The following is a 14,524-nucleotide window of genomic DNA, read 5'->3' on the forward strand; positions in this document are numbered from 1 at the left end:
GGTGATCCGGACATGGTTCTTCCACAGGGAGAACAATGGGATGACAGAGGTACTTTATTTTTCACGAGTTTTCAAATTATGTACTTTTTTTGTTTTTTATATATATCGTCTCATACTGACAGTAAAATTTTCAAAATGCAGATGTTGGTCCACAGCGTCCAGCCAACCTCCAGCTTTTTGAGAGGCGACATCCAGTTGCACCGCTACCGGCCCCACAGGACGCGGCGGCTGCGGAGGTACTAACTGAGTTGGAGCATGATCTACAGCGTCTGACGGCAGATATACCAGAGACATCTATGGACGATATTCCTATCAGACTGCAGCGCTACGTAGTCGCGGTCCCTGGACCGTTGAGGAGATTTTTGCGCAAGGTAGCTCGTGCAGTGGTGTCGTACAGGGAGCACCACCAGTGATTAGCTAGTCACTTTGTAGACACATGTGACATTTTTGTCTTTTTGTACTTATCATTTTGCCGATCATAAGGTGTTTTTCAACCTATGATCGAAGACGATGTATATTTTTTGACACACTCCTATCTATATATATATTATTATTACCGGCTTATCTTGTTTAACATGTATGATGAAATGTTTTTTAAATTTACTTGCATGATTATCGTAAATGTCTGTCCAACACTCGAGAAGCAATTGCATCTGCTAATGTATTCAAGGACCTTGGAATATGCTGATATTCAATGTAATCAAATTCACGTTCCAAGAGACGCACTCTCAAAAACAACCTTAATAACACAGGATTTCTAATGGCATAACCTCTATTAAGCTGTAATACAACAAGTTCAGAATCTAACCTCACTATCAAACGTCGAATTCCAAATGAAATAGATTCGGATAATAATTCAACCACTGCACTGTATTCTGCAATGTTATTCGTTGTTTGACCGAGGCTTACCCCATGCATAGAAACCAACTCGTCAGAGGGTGAATAGATAACCCAAGCTGCGGAAGAGATATTCTATGTATTACGACAAGCACCATCAGCGAATCCAATGTATGTTTGGAGGGGCATCGACATCTACAATATCAAGAGCAAAACCAAGATAAGCCATAATAACGACGAAACACACTCACTAAACTAAGCACACTGACTAACTAACAATCAAACTAGCTAGAAAGAAAACCTAACCTAACTAAAAATCTCCATACCCACCATTTTAAGCATAATACCTCTTTAGGTAAAGCCCATTTCTGGGTTTATCCAAAGAGTCCCCATCAAAATCTACTAGCTCATAAGCCCCTTTTGCTAGCTTTCGCTTTACAATATAGGGTCCATGCCACATAGGAACGAATTTTCCAGCACCTAGCTTATCGTTAGCTTGATCATATAAGAGCACTAGGTCTCCCTCTGAAAAATTTCGAGGGGTCACATTTCTATCATACTGAGCTTTCATTCGCTTCGCGTGAGTCTCGATTGCCAATGTAGCGTCACGTCGAGTCTCATCTAATTTAGCTAAGTACAATAAACGTTTCTCCTCTTCGGAAGTAGCTGGAAGTAATTCGACAGCCATTTGAAGTGATGGGATTTCACATTCAATGGGTAACACTGCTTCTAAGCCATAAACTAGCTGGAAGGGAGTGAACCCTGTTGAGTTTTTCACTGAGGTTCGGTATGCCCATAGCACCGAAAATAACATGTTATGCCAATTCGACCGATGAATACCAATGGTTCGTCAGATCATGATAACCAGAACTTTGTTGATAGACTCAACTAAACCGTTGGCTTGCGGATAATAAGGAGTAGAGCTGTCATGGCGCAAACCAAGCTGGCTTGTAAGTTCAGTCATCATGGTGTTTCGAAAATGGCTTCCATGGTCAGTAATAATTGCTTGTGGGACACCAAACCTAGTTATTATATGATTGAATATGAAAACTGCAGCTGTTTTTCCGCTTGCGTCGAATGTAGGCATCGCCTCGGCCCATTTAGTGAAATAATCAACCGCGAGGATGATATACGCATGCCCCCCGGCCGAGTGAGGGTTACAAGTAATAAAGTCGATACCCCATTTGGTGAATGGACCAACGGCAATTATAGGGTGGAGAGGAGCAGGTGGTGCGCTCATCTTTCGATCGAACACTTGGCAGTTGTGGCACTTCCGGACTGCAATGATACAATCTTTAAACATAGATGGCCAGAAGTAACCAGCGCGCAACACCTTCTGAGCTGTGGCATACCCAGACATATGACCGCCACATGCTCCAGAGTAACAATCATTCAAAATTCTCTCAGCCTCTTCGTGAGTTAGACAACGTCGAAAAACTAAGTCTGCCCCCCGGCGATAAAGTGTATCTCCAATAATTTTGTATTGCTGGGATTGAAACCTAATTTTCCGCCGTTCTTCTTTGGAAGCTTCAGGCCGAAAGGTTTGGGTTTGGAGATAGATGATTATATCCCCGAACCACGGATCTAAAGTACTGATAAGAAACAAAGATTCGTCCGCAATGGACTCTTCTGCCACAGTCTCTGTGTCAGTACGCGGGAAATCACACATCAATTCCGCAAAAACTAAAGATTGCTTAGACTTGGACTTCTCGAATTCCAAGTCGAACTCTTGCAGGATAACTATCCATTTAGAGTACTTGCCCCCTAGCAATTGTTTTGTCAAAATGTAAATCATAGGGTTGCAATCTGAAATGACTGTAGTTTTACGGAGAAGAATGTAGTGACGAAAACGCTGGACAGCTTGAACGGCTGCCAGGGCCAATTTCTCCACATGTGAATATTTTAACTCAGTGGGATTTAAGGTTTGACTAAGATAATATATCACATGTTCAGCTCCGAATTCATCTTCTTGAACTAACACCATCCCAATAGTGGAATGTGAAGCTGCGAGGTATAAGAAGTAGTCCTGGTTGTAGTTGGGAGGATGCAATAACGGTGCATGGGTCAACGCGTGTTTAAGTGCATCAAAAGATTGTTGGGCAATCTCGTCCCAAAAGAATTGAACGTTCTGTTTCAACAACCGTGTAAAACCTTTAGTGACCTCGGCGTAGTTTGGGATGAATCGACGTAAAAAGTTAGCTTTCCCTTGCAAACTTTGGAGTTGGCGCAAACTCGAAGGAGGAGGCAATTTGATGATCGCTTCGACTTTCGAGGGATCGACGCGAATGTCGGCTTTTGAAACAACAAATCCCAGCAATCGACCTGTTTCTATACAGAAAACACACTTGTGGGGATTCAAACGGATTCGATAATGCCTACACCTCATAAAGATTGCTCGTAGGTGGTCAAGGTGATCAGCTCGTTGTAAAGAATGAGCAGGCAAATCATCGAGATACGGTTGCACAATGTGCTTGATGTCATGAAATGCGTAAGACATTGCCCGTTGAAAAGTGGCTCCGGCATTCTTAAGCCCAAAAGGTAATTTGCAATAAGCAAATGTCCCCCATGGACAAATGAATGCCGTTTTTGGTTGGTCGGCAGGTAGAATATTGATTTGATTATAGCCCGAAAAACCATCCATGAAGGAAAACATTTCACTTCCGGCACAATCATCAATAATTTGATCGATATAAGGCGTAGGATAGTTGTCTTTTGGACAAGCTCGATTGATATCCCTATAGTCGATACAGATTCTTATTGTTCCTTGTTTCTTATTGACGGGAACAATATTCGATACCCAATCCGTTAACGGGATCGGATAAATGAAACCTGCTTTCAACAGCTTTTCGAATTCTGCTTTAATCGCAACCGCTTTTCGAGGGTGAATCTGACGCAACCGTTGCCGAATGGGTTTAGCATCCGGGTAGGTTTTGATTTCATGAACAACAATGGCAGGATCGATTCCCGGCATTTCCTCGTAAGACCATGCAAACACATCGCGGAATTCTTGGAATAGGGCCTTGTAAGTTTGGATTTCTTCTTCTGTACATGAGGCACCTATATGAATGTTCTCCTCAATTCCGGGTTTTACTGAAATATCAATGGGAATAGTACGAGAAATATTCCCTAAATTCAACTCTGAATCAGAATGTTTCGTTGGATCCTGAGCGTCTTTGACATATTCAGCGGTAAAGATAGATGAAAAATCATTTTCAAATGCATCATCCTTAGGTAAAAATGAAGATCTGTGATGGAGATCCTCCCATGGTAGATTGTCTACACTTAGGATTTCGCGAAGTTGTTCGTCAGATGACACGACTTCGGGAAACGCTATCCGTTCTAAGGTTGAGGTGAAAAGTGACTCTTCACTGACCACATTCATTTGGTCGAATTCGGTTGAATGAAAGTCGGTAAAAGACATAAGAGCTTCATAAGCAATTTCATACGGACTCAACGGCATAACATCACCGAATTAGTCTAACTCAGAGTCAGATGGAACATACCAAGGATCATCATAAATAATGTTTTCTGACGTGATCATATGAATTGTTGCAAACGAAGGTTCTACGTTGAGTGGAGGGAGAGGAAAAGTTCCCAGTAAACCGGAATCCTTAACTAAACCTACACCAACGTCCTTATAAGGGATTGTCGTTTTACCGACATGCTGGATACTCTCTGAAGAGGCTGGGTCGGATGAAAAGTATGTCAGCTGATCAATTGTCATGATCTTACCGTTGTGTGGAAATTTAATGACTCTGAAGACCGATGAAACGACCGTTGTCATAGCATATGACCAACTTCGACCCAAAAGAAGGTTGTAGTCTAGAGGGGCATCAACCACTTCCACATCCAGACTAACGGTTTTACCTTCTACCCCTATAGGCAATTCTTGTAAAATACCAAACGGACGGAACCCACGGCCATCAAAGGCCTTAAGGATGGTGGGGGATTGGTTCAACGAAGGAGAACCAAGGGATCTCCAACATTGAATGGACATAATACACGTAGAAGCTCCCTCATCAATCACAGTGCGATGAATAGGCATGTTTTTTACTATCACTGGAATTTGGAAAGCCATTTGATGGGGGAGTCGTGGTGTACTATTTTCTAGATCAAAGATCATTAGATTCGGATCTTGAACGTCAACAGCTCCTATAGCCGACAAAAGCAATTTTCGTTGTGCTGGACATGATTGCAGCACTTCTAACGCCGACATTGCTGAGGGTGAAACAGCTAAGTCCTCAACAATGTTGTAATTCTGGGCCGCTCTCGCATGTGGATTGAAAGCAGACCTTCGAAGTACACCCTTGGCGGGCGGTTTAATTACTAAGTCTGGGTTAGGTTTCTCGATCTGTAGTGGATCGGAACCAGGAGCTGAGGTTGATGGGTTAGAGTGAGAAGATTCTGCTTCCTTGCCATCAACAGGATTCTTACTACCATAATCTTGCGATCGAGTCGCAATCCTCACATGAGACATCATCAAAATGGGTTCTTCACTGGCATTCGAGGAAGAACCTATCATCTTATTCTCCTGCTCCGGAAATGGATTTTTTAACACAGCAGGAGTGGGAGAACCTTTGACTATTTTCACTACCTCGGCCCGATGAGGGCAGTCTCTCGTAAAATGATCCTCTTCACAAATGAGACAAGGATATCGAGGTTTGCGCTTTTCGTCATTGGTTTCCGACTTTTCAGTTTTCTCCTTTGGAGCCTTGTCTGCTTTAGCCTTCTTCTTTCCTTTCTTCTTCCCACCATTTTTTGATTTGGCCGTAGATGACTCTACAGCGTGAATATCGGTGGTAAGTTCAGGAGAAGACTCTCCTGTCGGGGAATCGGGCAAAGTGATAATAGGAGTAGTTGAAGCCTTGGAAGACTTCTTCTTGCTCTTTGTAGTCACGATACCAATCATACCATCAGCGGCATGAGATCCCGAAGGAGCAGCAACGATTTGGTTCGACTTTGGAAGATCTGGAATCTTCTCGTGTAATGTACCCGACTGCGTGTAAACTAAGTCAAGGTATTGTGCCTGAGCAATGACTTGCTCCTCAGTAACTACTCCGGCCTTAGCTACATCTTCAGTAATTCTTGGTAATAGTGATTTAACAAACCATTCAGCTAAGATTTGGTCCGGGATAAAAACTTTCACTAGTCTTCTTCGACGTCTCCACTCATGGATGTGATCTGAAATATACGTGGAGGTCGATTGTTTTAGTGAAGTTAATAACTTTGTACTGTTATCGTATCTGACTGGTAACTGAAAATGAGTTAAGAACGAAGTAGCTAACTGGCTAAAATTGTAAAAAGAGGCCCGTGGTAACTCAATGTACCACTTGGCCACGAGACCAATGAGTGTACGCTGAAAAAGACGTAAACGGATCGAATCATCCGAGATGGAATTTGAAGCACACTAGAGGTGGTAAGTCATCACGTGATTGGACGGATCCTCTCCAGACTTACCTTCGAACTTGGGTATATCGCTGGGCAACTTATTTGGCATTGACGGCCAGAATGGAAGATATTGAATTGGATCGTTCGTTAGGCGCGTCAAGTCTGGTAAATCCAAAGTTGCGATAAACGGTAACTGCCGGTTAGGATCTCTAAAACTCTGGGTCACAATACCGGCCCCAGGAGGAGGATATCCAGGATAACTAGGAACAGGAGTCGCATTTGGGATATTATATCCTCCTGGAAAACCAGGATTAACCGGACCGTACTGGGGTTGCTGAGGTTGTTGATAAGTGTACCCAGGATACGGTTGATACTGGTAAACCGGTGGTTGGGCAGCTTGCCCAGGTTGATACTGTCCCTGGTACGGAGGTTGAACAAATTGAGGTTGAGTAGTAACAACCGTACTTATACCAGGTTGGCCTAAAGGCATCTGGACTGTGGTTTGAATCGTAGATCCAGACAACGGTACAGATGTTTGAGGAGTGGTTACAGGGACAGTAGAAACCGGAGCTGTCGATACTCCAGAAGTAAGTATGGTAGATGTGGCGGTAGTTGCTGCAGCCGTTTGAGATGGAGTACCAGGTGCAACTGGCGGCTGAGTAATTACCGAAGTTACAGGGGTCTGAACACTTGACTAGACAGGTTGCGGTTGCTGGGGTGGACCAGGAACTACAGGTTGTCCTGCTTGAGGTACCGACTGTATACTTGGTTGCAACATCTGTTGACCCTGTGACGGATCCCACACTAACATTCCAGGGTATTGACCCATAACAGGTTGAGGATACTGAGATCCATAGCCGGATTGAGGATAGGGTTGATAATTGTAAGGTGCAGTCCCATATGATTGCCCTTGAGGTGGTTGATAACTTTGACCAGAGTATTGACCCTGAGGTTGATAACCTTGAGGTAAATAGGGGTACTGGGGTTGACCTTGACCTTGAGGTTGGTATCCTTGAGGTTGATACCCTTGGGGTTGATACCCTTGGGGTTGCCATCCTTGAGGTTGCCATCCTTGAGGTTGATATTGATACTGAGGTTGACTTTGGGGTACATATTGAGGCTGGGGTTGACCTTGAGGTATGTATTGCCCCATAGGAGCGTACTGACCTTGAGGTTGCCCCCCAGACACGAATGAAGTACCTTGAGGTTGCCCCCCAGGCATTAACGAAGGTTGCCCCCCAGGCGGTAATTGGCCACCTTGAGGTTGGGTAACGGGAATTGAACCTGACATCATGTAAATGTCTCCTACACTCAATGGTACATTACCACTGTTTCCAACTAATAACCCATGATCAATGGGTTGAGGAGATGCTCCCGCAAAGGTACCAGAAAGAGATTGATACCCAGTAGGAACAGAAGGACCGCCATGTAAAAAAGATTCAGGACTTTGTGTAAACACAGATGACTGACCAGACATATTTACAGGAGTATGAATTCCTCTAGGTGGAAAAGGAGTTCGAGGTGTGGAAAAACCAAAGTTGTCTAAATAATTGGTTAATGAGAGGTACCAAGTAGTACTTCTAGGAGGACTGTAAAAGATGGATTCACACTCCCTTAGATCAAGGGTAATTTGATCTTCAGGATCAGAGACGCCTATTTCTTCCTCTGGAACAAGTTCTTCTATAGCAATTAAACCAACAGGAAGATTTTCGGTGATAATTCTTTCTATTCTCGGTGAATCAGGAACACTAGGAGTCGGAGTAACGGTTCGGATATTTCTGGTTCTTCGCCTGTATCGCTAGCAGACGAAAAACTACCAACTAGTTCAGAAACTGTAACAGCTTCGGGATTATAACCTGTCTCTAAACTTTGGTAATCTGGATGGACTACCAAGGAAGATTCTCCTTCTTCAGGTGAACCTACTCTACTGCCACTAGGAGGAGTTACAAGGACCTTTAAACCTTCTAAATTACTGGGGTCGTCTCGAGGAGGTTCACCCCTAAGTCTACGGGATCTTCTCAATAATTCGGCCACAGAAACAACTTCAGGAGACTGGCCCCGAATTCTACGGGACTGTCTCGGTAATTCCGCCACAGCTAAAAACTTTTAACTAGTACACACGAAAACAAAATAAAATTTCAAATCAAACCACCTAAAGCCTCTAAAGAACCAAACAAATTGAATCACACGCCTAAAGAATCTAGAGCGTCAAACCAAACACAAACAGTATCTTCCGGACCAAAAGCGCTAGTTGGTGATTAGGTCCAACCTCGCAGGATTCAGTACAGAAATGGCGGGTGGAACAGTTACGCCGACAACCTGCTTAATGAATAGACTGGACCAAGTTCCTCCACTTTAACCGTCTCGAAGTGAAGTGAACCCCCCAGAAAATCCAAGTGAGTATAGCCGACGTCTGCTCCGGGTACAGTGGGACCTTCCCTCCACCGTCACCTTGGGTAGAATCCTAGAGATTATGGTCACTAAGGTTACCAACGGCCACAAGTACACCTGGGGGAACAGTCTAAACTCCGACAGCACGCAAGGGCAGAGTAGCAAGCTCAATCCCCTTACCGGCTCCTTGATAGTAATCCAAGGTTTACCGATAAGTGACCCCTGGCTCCTCGACAATGGTTAATCCGAGGTTTACCGTTTGTAATACGTACTGCCTGGCATCGTTCCCAACGAGGGGGGAATGATCCCCTCACTGGTTCGGACACGAGCTCGTGCTTCGCCTTTAAGAGGAGCTTTCCCAGAGTGTAAATGTAACAATTGGATTTGATTCTATCACAAGATCGACTACTTGTTTGTTTTACTGCCTTGGAGAGTTAAGTACTCACCTACTCCAAGACACTAGCCTAAGCTATGTTGGTGCTTTAGAGCCCTAGAAAATAAAAGTTACTAGTTCAATTTTACTTTAAGCGTTACTTTTAAGGTTGTTCTTTAAAGTCACAAGGTGATGGAAGTGAAACCGATGGTGTATAGACTCGACTCCAACCACTATAAAGATGCACCTAAGATGATCTCGACTACTTTTGCTTTTTCAATGAAAATCTTTAACTAAAAGAGTTGAGAGAATGCAATTTTTAGAGAAAACAACTTCTTTAGAAAAGACAATCAAAGAAACAATTCTCTTTTTTCTTTTCGAGCATACAAACATAACCACTCTTTACTTGCACGAAAAACTCTTTTTCTTTCAAAAACTTTTAAAGCTACTTGAAACAAAACTATTCAAAGGAGATATTTTTGTATTTTCTATTTTCAATAAAGCATGTAAACCTACTTTTAACAAAAAACAATCCCAAAAGCTATAAAACTATGAAATTTTGACTCACAAGCAAACCAAAAGAGAGATTACTCTAAGTAAACCTAACAAGGCAAAAGCTCATAAAGGCGATTCTAGGATGTTTTACTTGATCACAAACAAATCAAGGGCTAGCTAATGCAGAATCAAAAGACTAGCCAAAACAAAATTCAAATCTTTTTGTTCTTTTCGTAAAATGGAATTCAAGACTTAAATAACAAGTACTTCGAAAATGGCCCAAAAGACAACTTGATGGTAAGTTACTTCTATAGGTAGGCTTTTAGAACAGGTCTGACTTCTTAGAAATTTGACAAAACTAGAGAGATCTAAGGCTTTGACAATTCCTACCGCTAAAGTCACTACAAGACCTACTCAAAATCAAACCCTAGGGCTTACACTTCGACGAAATCCACTAAAACACTTAATACTAATGAAACTAGTTCAGGTGAAGATTCTGGACAAGGGACTGATGAATCTGGGCAGAAAAAACTAAGAAAAAACAAAATCTAAGAGCAAAAAGGGCAAAAAATGGAATTTTATTAAATTTTGGCAGGGGACGCAGGCAACCTGTTAGCACAGGTGCGGGCCCGCTCTGTGCACACAGCAAAAGTGCGTTCAGGGACGCACTGTGCAGCACTCAGAGGGTGCGTCCTACTGAAAAACTCAAGAAAACCAAAAATCAAACTAATCCTAAGCTAACCCACCCAGAGACAAGATCACAGAGCCAAAACCAGAAAAATAAATCAATTTTCTCAAAGCAAAGTTCAAACAAAAGAAAGGACTCTTTTCATTAATGGAAACTATCCCCAGCGGAGTCGCCAATTTGTCACACGGAATCGGTCAAGGGTGTGGACACAGCTGACCTTCCTAGAAGTCTAAGACATTCTAATGACAAACAAAACAAACTGGAGCTATCCTTCTCTAAACATACATTATGATATGAGAAATCAAGGTGTTTCGTTCTTACCTCTGTCCAAACGTTGTTGTAGAAGTCCAAGCTTTGTTGATCCGGATGAGCTCCTCCCGTTCTCCAAAACCTGCAATCACCAACAGTTCAAACAATTAAATAGCACCTAATTATAACATAAAACAAAGCATATTCAACATATAGACCAAGGAGTACATGAAATAACCCATTAACAACAAGCTATTGAGAAGAATGGACCAATTTGCATTAAAGGTAATCAAAAGGAACCATTACAACCTGAGCCTTGGTGTTGTGCAAGCTCCTTCCAGGGTCCACAAGAGTCTTCCTCTACTTTGACAAAGCTCACCCACTTCCAAGTAGAACAAGTAAGGGTGACAATCTCTCCTCACAAACTTCTAAATGGGAGTCCTAATTCCTGCAGCATTTACCCTTAGAAATCTATAGCTTTCAACCTTCTTCCTTCTGGCTCAATGCCTCTTTTTATAGTGCTCAAGAGGAAGTTAATCAGGTCCACCATCAATGGGATAGTCCCCTCTTTGGATGGGATCACTCCCTTATTGATGGGATAAGTTCCTCTTTGATAGGAGTGCATGAACCATCTGGAGGCGCTCAATATTCATCCAAGAACCTTCTAGAAAGCTCTAGAAGTGACCACAAGTAAGTTTTTGAAGATGAAACTCGCGTATTTTAACCTTTTCAGAGGGACGCACCTGTCCCTTTAGATACAGAGCGTCCTTGGACGCAGACCTTGTGAACAAAAGGTGCGTACCCGCAGGCAAGGCTTGAGAGAACCTGTGTACCCAGAGATAAACATATTTTACAAGGACTTTCTCTCTTTCTTGGATTTTGACATGAATAGCAGAGGCCTAAGACTTGCTCAAAAGGGTAGTATGACTGTTGATTGAGCCATACTGACTGTAAATAGCCATGTTGACATTTTTTAGTGTAACAGAGCTATGGAGAAAAACCCAAGCAAGCTTCCTCCATCAAATTCAACTGTTCAAATTGCTTCAAATCTTCCAATTAACCCTCTAATCATACTTGTGATAATTTGTTATGCTTTCTAGATGTTTTTTCATAAATTTGACCGTAAGGAATTACTTTTAAAAAAAATTCTCTACGTACACGCGAGTTCGATATAGGTGACTTGCGTATAGGAAGGCCCTATACGTGACTCTGTTAATAATGAACTTGAGTGTCCACGAGTTTAAAATTTTAAACATGGATTTAATGTTTTAAAAAATCTTTTTTTTTGCAGGATTACAATTACCTGGTGTGAAATAGAGAATAGTGTTATTGATAACCAAGTGACGGAGGATCAAAATGTATTAGATGCCTTGAGAGGATGTGGTTTGTTAAAATTCTTCAAAATTCCAAACATGAAGGTGAATACTCGATTGCTTGAGCTGCTAATCCACTACTGGAGTGCAGAAGAAGATGCATTCATGATTGATCAAATGCCCCTAAGGATCGAAATAGAAGACATCTATTCCATTACAGGTCTTTCTCGCAGAGGGGAGAGGGTGCACTCAACTAGAAGGACGAGAGGTAGTTTCAGTGTAGAAGACTATGTCCGCATCTACTATCCTGGAAACCTATAAAAGGTTGGAAGTGAGATTCCAATCAAGTATGTAGAGAGTTTATCACTAAGAATCCTACTATTTACCATAGCCAGGGTAAATTTACATCATGTAGAAATTCTCACTATAGATTAAATTTATTATGCAATGTACTAAAGCAAAATACTTAATCGACTTATACAATCAAACATGTGGAAGCTTAATAGATTTTGGGCAAGATCAAATAGAACACATATAACAGAGAAGAAGATTCAATCACACATGAAACATAGAAGAATACTCTGGGGAAAGCCTCAGCTAAAAACCACGCTATCTATATTATCATACAAGTGGAAATATCTCAGGATTACACAAAGCTTTAGCTCTCAAGCTATCCAACTCTTAGTACAATCCCTCACTGCTGCTCATAGAAAAAATAGACAACACATATTCCTTCCTTCAGTCCTCCAAGCCTCCTATTTCCTTGCGCAGTTTCTCCTGGGTCCTCTAGCTGCCACCTGTGTGATTCTCCCCTCACACACTGCTCTGACCTCTGTAGTAACTGTGCAATCCTCAAGGAATGAATTCCTTCTGCATGCAAGAGATATTCTCATAGGAATATTCTAGAAACTGATAGTACATTGTCCCTGCCTTTAATCTCAACTAGGTCTTTGTCTGAACTGACATGCATGAGTTATTTATGAGAGAATATTCAGTTATCTGGAGAACACTAGTTGCATGCATGCATGCATTAAATAACTGAACTCACAATTAGTTCCAAAAATTGTTTGGAACTATTTTAAATGGACTTAACTCAGTTAACTGAGCTAACTAATTACAACTCAAATACAACTCATCCTTATATCCTTAATTAAGGGATAACTTCCTCGATGAAACGGATAATTGTTGCATGTCTTCACAATGGCTTCATGTTTGAATTTCTCAAACTAAATAACTCAAGATAAATTAATTAATTATTTTTCAAACAACTGTAGAGACTAAATTCGAATTTTAATTCAAGGACAAATTAAAATTGGAATATATCCTGAAATGTTATCTATAGCAATACTATTTTTAGCATTTATATTTTTAGCATTTCTTGTTGCTATTTTCAACACTCCCTCTCAACAAGAAATGGATTATCTGTCACCCCGATCCTGTCTCTATGGAACTCGAATTTACATTTTGACAATGCCTTAGTAAAAATGTTAGCATCTTGCTCCTCGATCCAAATATACTGCAACAACATGATCCTCCTCGCCACACAGTCTCTGAGATGATGATACCGAATGTCGATATGTTTGGACCTGTCATGAAATATTGGATTCTCAGAGATTTTGATACAACTCTGATTATCACAATAGATCACAGTTGGATCCATCCTCTGATCAAACAAACCAACTAGAATTTTCCGCATCCAAATGGCCTCACATGCTGCTTGATTTGCAGCCATGTATTCAGCCTCTGCTGAGCTAAGTGAAATTGACCTCCATTTCCTGTTGTACCAAGAAACTGCAGTTGAACCAAGGTTGAAAATTCCTCCTGATGTGCTCTTTCGATCTAATGGACTTCCTGCCCAATCTGCATCTGTGAAGCCCTATAGGTTCACTCCCTCTGACCATCTGTACCATAATCCATACTGAGATGTGCCTTTGAGGTATCTTAAAACATGCTTCGCTACCTTCCAAAACAGCTTGGTAGGCTGAACCATAGCTTGACTCAGTTGGTTCAATGCAAAGCACAAATATGGTCATGTATTCACTGAATACATCAATTGACCCACAAGATACTGATACACAGTAGCCTCTACCACCTTACCTGAAGTAGCATCCTCCTTCCTCCAGTTACCTGCTAGATGAGTCTGCATGGGCTTACACTTCTCCATGTGGAATCTCCTGAGTATCTCATTGGCATACTTGCCTTGAGACACAAACACTTCCTCATCCTTCTACCACACTTCCATGCCTAGAAAGTAGTGCATGAGACCCATGTCTTTCATCTCGAACTCTCTTGCAAGGTCCTCCTTGCAAGACATGATCAACTGATCAGAACCTATCAATATCAAATCATCAACATAAAGAACAACGATTAATTGCTTACTTTCCACCATGATGTGGTACAAGTTTGCATTCGCTTCACTCTTTGTGAATCCTAACCCGATGAAGTAGTTGTCGATCCTGGTGTACCAAGCACGAGGTGCTTGTTTCAACCCGTACAAAGCTCTCTTGAGTTAGCACACATGCGACTCACGATCGAAGGTCTCAAATCCTTCTGGTTTCTCTATGTACACCTCTTCCTCAATATTTCCATTGAGGAATGCAGTCTTCACATCTATCTAATGGATCTTCTAACCCATATGAGCTGATAGTGCCAACATCGATCTGATAGATGAGTACCTTGCTACAGGAGCAAAAGTCTCATCACAATCGATCCCCTTGACCTGTGAGAAACCATGGGCAACAAACCTTGCCTTATGTTTCTCCACACTACCATCAGCAGCTTGCTTTACCT

Source organism: Pinus tabuliformis, chromosome 4_1 (assembly GCF_031772625.1).
Source record: "Pinus tabuliformis cultivar Carrire ecotype Pingquan chromosome 4_1, CPIR1, whole genome shotgun sequence".
NCBI lineage: Eukaryota > Viridiplantae > Streptophyta > Pinopsida > Pinales > Pinaceae > Pinus > Pinus tabuliformis.